This window comes from Vigna unguiculata, chromosome 3, assembly GCF_037176805.1.
Source record: "Vigna unguiculata cultivar grain cowpea cultivar isolate G323 ecotype 2 chromosome 3, ASM3717680v1, whole genome shotgun sequence".
Classification (NCBI taxonomy): Eukaryota; Viridiplantae; Streptophyta; class Magnoliopsida; order Fabales; family Fabaceae; genus Vigna; species Vigna unguiculata.
The window spans coordinates 64,458,938-64,471,028 of record NC_140794.1 but is presented as its reverse complement, the minus strand read 5'-3'; the positions used below and the strand labels follow the sequence as shown (position 1 = coordinate 64,471,028).

The following is a 12,091-nucleotide window of genomic DNA, read 5'->3' as shown; positions in this document are numbered from 1 at the left end:
TTCTAGTAAAGTTCCATTCTATAACGTAATAAAAACATTCAATTTGTAATTATTTAATTAAATTAATAAATATAATTATAAATTAGTATGATAATTAGTTTTTTCTAAATTTTTAGGTGTTTTTATATAGCGTCCTTTGATAGTTATCCAAAAATTTCCCCCTTCTCAATTTTTCACATTCACGCTTCTCTCTCTCTCTCTCTCTCACACACACACACACACGTAAATCTCCACTCTCTAGAAAAAACCTAATTTGTTTTTGGGTGAAAACAAAATTATGTGTTCAACCCTTATATCTTAAAATTTGGTGCAATATTTTAATCGTAGTATAACCACAATTTCAAGGCTCTACAAAATCTTGTAAGTTACATTTTCAAGGTTCCTCCTCCAAGGTATCAGTTTCATGGTTTTGATTTCTATTTCTCCAAGGTATTAATTTCTACCTTTTATAATTTTATAATTTATTACTTTTAGTTCTATTTTGTTGGAGTTGTACATATTCAAATTCATGGTTTCATCTCTAAGGTATGAATTCCTATCCTTCATTCCTTTTTATTTATTGTAATGGTTCATGTTTTCTCTTCCAAACGCTCTATGACAATGTAAATATTCTTTCTCATGCCACGCAACAACATTAATATCAATATTTTATCCCAGACAATTCAGAATCTTCAAGGTATTTATTTCTCTTCTTCTTTTCGTTCCAATTGATTCCTTTTGGAATTAAATATAATATTATATAATTGTTGTTGTTCTCTCTAATCTTTTTTATTTGGCTTGTATGAAGAGTGTAAAAGAGATAGGGAAAAAAAGAGTGAAACAGATGAGCCAAGATACGGGATACAAACAGAGAAAGATTTAGATAACAACAATTGGCAGAATTTCAGCACCAAAAGGTAAGGACTTTCGTTCCCTTTAAGTGCAATCCAATGGTAAGGAATACATTTTTTTTTCTTCTCACACCATCAACCATTCAATTTGATGGGACTTGTGCCTTCCTTCTATACACAAATTACGCTAAAAAAATGAAGACAAGGAAAGGGGAGTGAATGGTATTTATGTTGGTAATGGAATGAAGAACAAATGATCGTTTTTCATTTATGGCTATGTGGGTGAGCTTGTTTCATACGGAGATGAAAAATATTACAAAAACAAAAACATTCATTTATTTTTTTTGCATTATTTATAAGGTATAACTATTTGTATCAAATTGATCTTATGAAAATTTGATTATATGAGCTATGTATATCTATTTATATCAGTCTTACTATTCAATTTGTTTCTTATATACGTGAATTACAATAAGGTTTGAGTATTTTATTCTCCTAATAAAATTACATTGGTGTAGATAACTGATGTGCAAATATGGCATCTAATGTTTGTTTGGTTTTTTTATGACTATATTAATTTATATTTTTATATTCCTTTTTTACTAAAACAATTAACATATTTGCACTAGTGATTGGCTAAAATGTATATGTTTTTAAGTACAAAGAAAAATGGTAAGGTATATAAGATTAGAGACTTTGGGATGGATTATCATGTTACATTTATCCTTTGAAAGCCCTTATTTATCATACAAAAAAGAAGAAAAAAAAGGAAGATGTGTATATGTCACAAGACCTGAAAAAGTTTTAATATTCAATGAACAAGAAGAATAGTAAAGTAAAAATAAGGTAAATAATAATATTCTTATAGTAATATGAATGCTTATATTTAATTTGCTCATATGTGTAATTTGTATAGTCAAATTCATATTAATAGTATAACAATGTTATCTTTTGTTGGTTATTTTTCCTACTTAAAATTTGTCATTAATATCTTTACTATTATATCTTTACATTTTAAAATATTAATTGTTTATTTTATTTATTTGCAGGACCAAATATTTGAAGGACCAAAATATTCGAAGATACTACATTTTATTATTGTATTTAAATTACTTATTTGTATTTATTGTTAGATATTAATGGTATACCTTTTCATCGTAAATGTAATGAATATTTTATTTTATTTTATATATTTCAATTTTTTTATGTGATGTTTATTTATTTTAACATTTTAGAATAATTTATCTATTATTATGGCGTGAAAGTAATATGTGACATCAATTCAATTTTCAATAATAATGATAAATATTTTATTATAAAAATAATTAATAGTGATATCAAAAGTTGACATTGTCACTCTTGCAAATAATTAAAAGTGATAATTATTTTTGTCACAATAAAAAAAATATTTTAATAAGATTTAAAAATATTGTCACAAATACAATAATGATTAAAGTACCAATTGTGACAACTAATATGTCACTATTATCTTATGTATTTGTGACAATTTATTATTGTTACTATTACATACAATTAAAAGTGACAATTATTTTTGTCACAATAAAACCTAATTTTTGTGACATTTGAAAATATTGTCACAAATACAATAGTGACAAGATTTCTAGTAACAATTTAATTTTTGTCACAAAGTATTAATTGTGACATATTTATAACCTTTAGTGATGAATATGTATATCACTAAAACTATTTTTTCTTGTAGTGTTTGTATTAAGAAATTCTCGTGCGATCCTTGTGTGTTACTTCAAATAGCCAAAACTTTTTATCTCTTCCAATTTCCGTTGATTCCTCTGACAGAGAACACAGATTATGTTGTATCTGTGAAGTTTCAGCCACACAACACTGTAAAATGGTTAGAAATAGTTATATGTTTAAAAATGTTAAATCAATATGGATTTATTTGCTTTTTATAGAAAACTAACACAAAATGTTTTACTTAATAATAGTATAATAGTGATTTTTTATCACCATTGACAAATATAAATGAGATATTACCAACGATTCGTTTTAAAAAATATATTGAAAATGTGAATATAAAACTTTTAAATACTTTATTCTCTTTAAAAAAAAACAAATCATATATATACAAAGAAAATCCAACTCCCATAGGATAAAATTAGTATTATGATGTATTTTATGATCTCTATTTACCCAAAATATTATACATATATTCTATGTTGAGGTTTATTCGTATCAAAGATTATTGGATAGATTTGACATTCTATGAACTATATGCAATGGTAGATTTGTATCAAAAAATTCTCAAACCGAATCCCTAAAACATCACTTCCTCATGAAGTTTACAACAGATAGTTTCCTTTTCAAAATTTATGTTTCCTTATAATTTCATAATGTAGTCACTTTTTAGTAATAATATTGTCTAAAAAACTTAACAATATGTAATAACAAATAGCATAATTGATGGCAGCAAGAGATAAAATAATAACACTATAGAGATAAGATTCATATTTTTAACCCACTTTTAAACTATTTCAGGTAGGGATGTCAAAAAAATCCGTACCCGCGGATATCTGCAGATAAAACCCGCAATAGGTAAGAAACAAATATTAAAAATGAATACCCACTACCTGTGGATACGGGTATTTTTTATACCCGCATGTTAACGGCGCGGGTACAGATATCATAGTATCCATACCCATGGATACCCGTACCCGTTAAATTTTAATTCACAAAAATACCTTCATATATATATATATATATATATATATATATATATATATATATATATATATATATATATGAGTCTTCATTCAGTAATGGCATTCGGATTCTTACCCCACATCGGAGTAGATTACTTCCAGATACAAGATACAGTGGAGGCATTGATGTGTCTCCAAGACTGGTTATGAACCAACATGAAAGGTAATGAAATTAACACTTTAACACTTTTACTTAAATATTTTAATTAAGTGATGGTTAGAAATTTTTAATGAACTTCTATGTTTTTAGGCTCTTTTATATTAAAATTGGACAACATAAAACTTTATACAAAATGTTGTAAGAGGTGGACATCGATGAAGTTAGTAATTTCTTTAATATTTAATTCAAAAATAAACTACATTATAAATTGTTAGTGATTTTTTATTTGTTTATTGTTCAGGAATCAATCAAGGAAAGTGAGTTTGTTAATCTAAGTACTAATCATGGTTAAATATTTGTTTTTTTAAATATTTTTGTAAATACCCGCAGATACTCGTGGATACCCACAGATATGAGAAAAATAGGCGGGTACCCGCATAACGGATACCCGACGGATATGGGTACGGGTACGGGACAAATATTTATCCAGCAGGTAGGGTACGGAGGAGCTACTACCCGTACCCTACCTGCCCCATTGACATTCATATTTCCGGGCATATTAAATGCATTTTTTATTATATAAAACACTAGTAAGAATTTGAAAATTTTGTTTCTCATTCGTATCCGAGTTTTTAATTAGATTATCCAGAAATTCCTCCATCATTCCTTCTTTTTATCTAATTTATAAAGACAATCTATTCCTATATGACTATACTTTTCATCATAAATATCTCTATAACCTTTTAAATAAATCTTATTATGTTCTATACTGATAACAAACCTATAAGGGGTGCACAATAGTGATATTAATCTCAATAAACATTAATATAATAATCACATAATTAGGACTGATAAAATGTTATAATTTTATATGTTTTCGTATCAAATAATCTGAGCTGAGCTTTAGACAATATAATAACAGTGATGTGCATTATAGTAAAAACACGTATGCACCCGAATGTATAATCAATCAAATTATGTTGTAAAATATGTGAAACAGCACATCATCTTCAATCAAATTTTATGTATATTATATTCTTTTATATGAAAAGTAAGTCAACTTCATTTTCTTAGGAAATCTTACAACAGAAAATAAACCTTTTCAGTTATAAAAGTAACGTTCTGCTTTAAAGCTCTTATAATTTATAACACCAAATTTTGTCCAGTTTTGCAAACCTATCAATTTCTAATAGAGACGTAAAAATGGGTTGGAATCCACAATATGGTTTATTACAGATTCGAATCGGGTTGGATTAAATGTTTTTTACAAATTTTAATATGGATTGATTTTTTATCCAGTTCACCCGGGTTGAACTCGTGATGAGCCAGGTTGACTCACAAACCTGCAAATAAAGGGTCACACAAGTATTTTTTTGTTAAGTTGGACTTTGTATTTGGATCATGTTAGGTTGCTTTTTTTTAGACAATATAAAGATAATTTGTATTTTTGTGATTTTAGTTTGTATTTGGATTATATTAAAGTTTATTTAGATTTTAATTAGAATTATAATTTAGTTTTGACTCAAAAAAATATTGTATTCTTTTAATTAAGTGAGTCTGTGAGCCAACCTGTTTAACCCACCAACCCGCGATAGATCGAGTAAGGTTAAAACTTTTTTGGCTCGCTAATTAATAAGTGAACCGAATTGAGTTGGCTCACTAAGTGATTAACCCGTGATCATTCGAAGTGAGTCAGACCGAATTACTCATTTTGACAGCTCTAACTTCTAAGTAATTGTACATCGTCTTTTTTTCTCTTTTTTTATCTAGCGTACATCCACTCACAGTAAAGTCCTCAAATTTGTCGGTAAAATACGTTTTACCGATAATTTTTTTTAAAGTTACAAAATTTTTGCTGTAATTACATAATCTTTTGTAATGTATAAAGGTTCAAACAAAGTTTAATTTTTGTGAATTTTAGTAGTTATAATAATCGATTATCTATTTATCATTACAAGAAAATCTTCATTAATGATCAATTTTAATTAAAAAAAATTATAATTGGTTTGTAAAATTTAACTACTAAAATCTTGACTATGAAAAAAATTAATTTATAAATTAGTCACTAAATATTAACTAGCAAGATTTTCACTACAAAATGAATTAATTAATTTTTAAATTAGTCTATAATTAAATAATAATTAAAATTAACTACTAATTATAATTTTTTATTTATAATAATGACTATTTTATTAACAAGTAATTTTTTATTTTGAAAATTAATATTTAAATTGGTTAGTAGTGACTAAGAATTTTTAATCACTAAAATTAATTATTATTTAAGAGTTTTATTACTATATATTTTTTACAATCAATTCAATTTGTTCTCAATCAATTCATGTTCAAATTATTTTGTATTTTCATGATAATTGCCTTTTCAATTAAAGATTTGATTCGTTTGTGCAATAACTACGAAGTATAAGAAATCTATTTGAACTTGATAAATGGAAAGAATGAGCTGTATACTTAAAAACTAAAAATGAGGAACGAGAAAAAAAACAGGAACCACGAGTATTTGTATAAATCTAAATGATCGTGTTATTAGATTATTAAAACCGTTTTTCTATGACATTATCTGTTATAAGAAAAAAAGAAAGGAGGGTTAAATATATTTTTGTTCCTCAACTTCAGTAAAAATTAAAATTAGTCTATCTTCGAAACTTGAACTCAATTCAGTCCTCAAACTCTAAAAATGTGTGAATTTATTTCTTTTAACCAAATTTTGTTAGATTTGTTTAATATTTCAAACGTATTTCTTATCTAACATTCAACTAATGTTGAAGTAGGATTTTGTCAAATAATGTAAACAATTCAAATGCTATCATGAAATACATTCAAAATTTCACATAAATTTAACAAATTAGATTAAAAGGACTAATTTCACATACTTCTACAATTGAGCGACTAAATTGGATCAAAATTTTAAAAATTGATTAATTCTAAATTTTATTAAAAGTTAAGGGACTAAAACCATATTAAAAAAAAAAAGTAATGAAAACTTGCGTAAATCCCTCTCCTCCCAAGATAACTTCCTTCGATGCACTAATCTTCTTCAATAATCAATTATGGTAGCCTGTAGGGATGTCAAAAAAATTCGTACCCGCGGGTATCCGCGGATAAAACCCGCAACGGATAGAAAATAGATATTAAAAATGGATACCCGCTGCCCGTGGATACGGGTATTTTTGATACCCGCATGTTAACGGGGTGGGTACGGGTATCATAGTATCCGTACCCGTGGATACCCGTACCCGCTAAACTTACACCCCTTGACATTCTTCTCATTCCTTTCTTTGAAATTGGGCATATACATCACCTTATATAGATAATGACGTTTATGGTATGCTTGTTGTCAAAGATAGAATCAAAATAAGAATACTTGGCACATGGCAATTGAGGTTTATTATTTGTTTATTTTTCAGGAATCAATCAGAGAAAGTGGGTTTGTTGATTAAAACACTAATTAAAGAATTTTCATTCTGTTGAACGTCATTTTATATTTACTTTTACAATTATTTGGACTTGTATCAACTTGAGTTTATTTGAACTTTATTCAAAATTGATGACAATGATGCATTTTATTTTATTTTATTTGAATTTATGATTAACTATTTATTTTTTAAATAATTTTTCAAATACCTGTGGATACCCGCGGATATGAAAAAAATAGGCGGGTACCCGCATAACGGATACCCGACAGTTATGGGTACGGGTATGGGACATATATTTATCTAGCGGGTAGGGTACGGGGGAGCTACTACCCGTACCCTACCCGCCCCGTTGACATTCCTAGTAGCCTGAGCTGAGTACACGAGATTCACGCAATTGTTGTGAAGATGATTGAAATCGTCTACTATGGTACTTTTAGTTTTCTAATAATTTGTTTATTTATTTATTTATTTCAATTAATTATTTCATTAAAAAGAGCCTCATTAACTTATAAAAGAAATTCACTGAATTATTTGATGATAAACTCATACATAGAATTTAACCGATGTTTATGGAATAAGAATGGAACCAAAATAATAGAAAAACAAAAAAAAAATGAAGTTGGCATGTGACTTAAGTAATTAAGATGAAGAAGATGATCACATTTTTAGGGACACCAAATTATGGAGTTCAGATTCACTATTTTTTTTTCTCTGCTAAATATAAAAAATATATTGTATTAGTATTTTAAATATTTTTTTAATATATTTTAAAATATTAAAATTATTGATAATAACTATATTATGAAAATACAGTAAAATATTGGTTAAAATACTTCCTTCATCCACGTTTTTGTTGAAAAATCTCAAATAGGTCCTAAGATTTTTTTTAGTCTCAATTAGGTCCATATTTTTGAAGATGTGTAACAATTAGGCTCATTCCGTTAGTATGGTGTTAACGGTGTTAAGGATATACACGTGTCAGCTTCTCATTTTTTTGAATTTTTTTTTTGAATTTTTTTAATTCCTTTTGAAAATTATTCATGTCACACGTCACATCAATATTGTGTCACGTGTCAAGTCAGTAAGGTGACACGTGTCAAGTCATTGTTTGAATCTCAATTTGGTCCATATATTTGTTATTTTAATTATATTTCAGTCCATTTTTTTTTAATTTTCAATTTCATTCTCTTCAAATTGAGATCAAATTTAACTTTTATATAAATTTTATAATGATATTTTTATTAAACATTTTAATAATATTAAGTTTATTTTATATTTTGTTTTAAAATTTTAAAATATTTATTTTAATTTGTTACAAAATTGTTTTAAATAATTTATATACAAATGTTAGAGTTGGTTTAAAATTAACAATTTTATAAATTTAAATATAAAATTTTAAAATAATTTTGTAAAAAATTAAAATAAATATGTTTAAAAATTTTAAAAAAAATGGACTGAAATGTAATAAAAATAACAAATATATGGACTAAATTGAGATTCAGACAATGATTTGACATGTGTCACCTTATTGACTTGACACGTGACACAATACTGACGTGACACGTGGCATGAATAATTTTCAAAAAAAAATTAAATAATTAAATAAAAAATTTAAAAAAATGTGGAGTTGACACGTGGCACATCTTTAACACCGTTAACTCTATACTAACGGAATGAGCCTAATTGTTACACATTTTTAAAAATATGGACCTAATTGAGACTAAAAAAAATTTTAAGACCTATTTAATATTTTTTAACAAAAACATGAACCGAGAGTATTTTATCCTAGAAATAGTACCAAAAAGTTTAACTGAGAATTCAAATTATATATTTACCCTCGTTTCTAGGGACATATGACTGGGAGCCTTTAATTGACTTTACATATATTTAGCAGACAAATATTTAATAAGTCTGTAGGAATGATTTTGTTATAATTTATTTTTATGTTAATATTTTTATTTTATCAAATAAAAAAATTAAAGTATTCAAACTATAATTACTTAACCTTAATACACGGTCTTAATTGCAGTAGACCATTCAAGGATTTTGATAATAATAAATTTTCTTAATATTATTTAAACATTTTTTCAATGTATACTTTTATAACAGTAGAAGAAAACCATGAACATACAAGCTTAAAAACAAACTCAAGAATAAAACCTTTTTATCTATTAATAAAATAGTTTATGTTAAAATATATAATTTTAGTTAAAATTTATTTTTTCAATTCTTTTGTATAAATTGTCTATTAAATAAGTATTAAAAGAATAATATTAATTTTCTTTTTCAATTGATCTGAAAGATGTCAAAATGAGTAATAATTGTGAATAAATTTGGCTCTAAGTTGAAAAACAAATCAAATTTTTTAAATGTAAATTAATTTAAATGTGACTCGAAGAATTTACAGTTAAATTAAAGATAAATTAACTTATAACGTATCAACAACTTTTTATTAATTTTTATTGTTATTTTATTAAATTTTAATTATAAAGTAAATTGATAATTTGATCTTTTGAGCACTATAATATTATTTAATAATTTTAATATATTATTTTTTATAAGTTTTTAATTATAGATGTAAGATGCTAATTTGATTTTTTCAATACTAAAATATTATTGTATAAGTTATAAATATTATAGTTTTCAACTACTATTTTTAGTCTTATAATATATATATATATATATATATATATATATATATAAATATATAAATCAGGAAAGATTACCCTTGACTATAAAAGAGTTCAGAGATATAATTTCGTATAATTTATTAAGTAAAGATTACTCTTTAAATAAGTGCGTTTACTTATTTAAAATTAAGAAAAGATTAAAAAATTAATCAAAAATAGTTTATTATTAGGAAAAAAACAAAAAATTATTTATATACTTATATAACCAGATACACTCATTTTGTAATCTTTATTTGTTTAATAAAACATCTTAAGCAAGTTGTTTAGAGAATAACTATAAGCACATTGTTGTTTAGAGAATACCAATTAAGCAGATTGGTTTTTAAATAATAACTATTAAGCAAATTGTTTAAAGAATAACTATTAAACAGATTGTTTAGAGAAACTAGTAAAAATCAAAAGTAATTTATATTAGCCTTACTTTATATTGTTTAAAGTATATAATACACTCATTTTATAATCTTTATTTTTTTAATAGCAAATTGTTTAAAGAATGAACAGATATATCTAATTGTTTAAGATCAACCAATATAAAATTTGTGTAATATAAAGTTTGTGTATTGTATACTCTATTGCCCACCAGACAATCTAGTATAGCCCTAAGTAAAAAAAATTACAATTAAAAGTTTATTCAACCCCTTTTGAAACCACCTCTTCAAAGCCATCGTATATGTTTTAACATAAAAAATATTCATATAATATTTTATTATTTAAACTTCTCACAATAATTTATACCAAAAATTGGATAAATAAAATGGACTACATAGAATAGTGAAGAAAAAGTACAATAAGTATGAAAATAAGAAAATAAAGTCTTGAGAAAGAAATACAAAGAAAAAAGGTATAAAATGCTTATCCAAAAAAAGACAAATCCAAAACTAAGAAAATATAAAATATCATGAAGGATGTGAATAAAATAGATCGAAATAATCTTGAAAAACATATCTAAAGTATAAATAACATTAAAATATACCTCTACCAAAAGATATTGACAAACTTTTAAAGCAAGAGATTGAATGAATCTTGAGAAGAAAAAATATATAAAGTAAAAATAACATAAAATATACTTCTACCAAAAAATGACAAACTTTTAAGGTAATTTCTAATGTGAATAAAAGAGATGAAAAAAATCTTGAGAAAAAAATATCTTGAGTAAAAATAACATTAAAATAATACCATTAAAATATACTTCCACGAAAAAAGCGTTTTTAATGCAAGTTAATAGAAGAATCATATTAACATTTAGATTTTCCATTACAATTTCAGTCCTAATTCTTAATATGTCCATATATGTGAAATGTTAATTCATCTGAAATTTTAAAAAATTAATGCTGCCGAATTAATTTCAGGATTTTCAATTCAGTCCTAATCAATCTTTCCATCAAAGATGTTAAATGTCAAATGTTTAGAATAGGATTAAATAAGTAAAAATAAAAAACTATAATAATGTATTTTATGGAAAGTGAAAACAAAAAACAAGCGTGTGTGTGTGTCAACAGTATAGAGAGGGAAAAAGCTCAAATGATTAAATTAGCCCCAGAGAAGCACTTTTGTATAAAGTGTTGGAAGAATCTGCAGGTGAAGTTGCAAGTATCGCTTTCTTTCCCATCTTAATTTTGTTCTTTGCAGAAGAAACACAACATCACCAGATTAAACCTAGTAAAATCGAATCAAATACCAACTAATTAACCAAAAAACATAATAAAAATTGAAAAGTCGTAGTTTGAGGATCTGCAACTGGATCCATCGATACATGAACGAGTCCTCAAAGCATCACAGCATAAGAAGAGAGCAAAATGTAGCCAAGAACAACTTGCCGGCGAAGAAGACGACGGCGAAGAGAGAGTAAACACATAACTGCCGGCAAGTCATCCTTGGCTGCACTCTACTTTCTGCCTCTTGTTGTGAGTTGAGAGAACCTAAAGCTACCTTCATCAATGGTGGTTCATGTGGCTCTATATATAGCAGAACAGAAACATATTTTATTGGACTCATAGCTGCATCTATCTGAGATCACTCTGAGTCACCGATTTTCTATATCAGGATAATGCTTTATGGAAGACAGCCACATAAGGAAAGGGACACGTGCAACTCTATGCGTCTATCCACGTTATTCCCTTCATTTTTTAATCTCAACACCTCTTCCGCTGAGATCATTCATGAATCATCTACAACAAAACCTTATTCCTGCAATTTTATTTATTTTCGAATTCATTCTCGTTACCCTCCATGCATGCATTCTCAGTGCTCTATGCTGCTTTTAATGTTGATTCATTTCTAAATATGTGTTCAAGTCCTTAAG

General features: G+C 26.0%; 1 long non-coding RNA gene across 1 annotated transcript; it reads right to left on the bottom strand.

The window, feature by feature from the left end:
- Positions 1–11,184: 11,184 nt before the first annotated feature.
- Positions 11,185–11,806, bottom strand: LOC114179798 (uncharacterized). Its single transcript, XR_003603531.2, has 2 exons — positions 11,719–11,806; positions 11,185–11,445 (listed from the first exon to the last, which is right to left on the bottom strand). It is a non-coding gene; the product is annotated as an uncharacterized LOC114179798 (long non-coding RNA).
- Between the last annotated feature and the right edge of the window lie 285 nt (positions 11,807–12,091).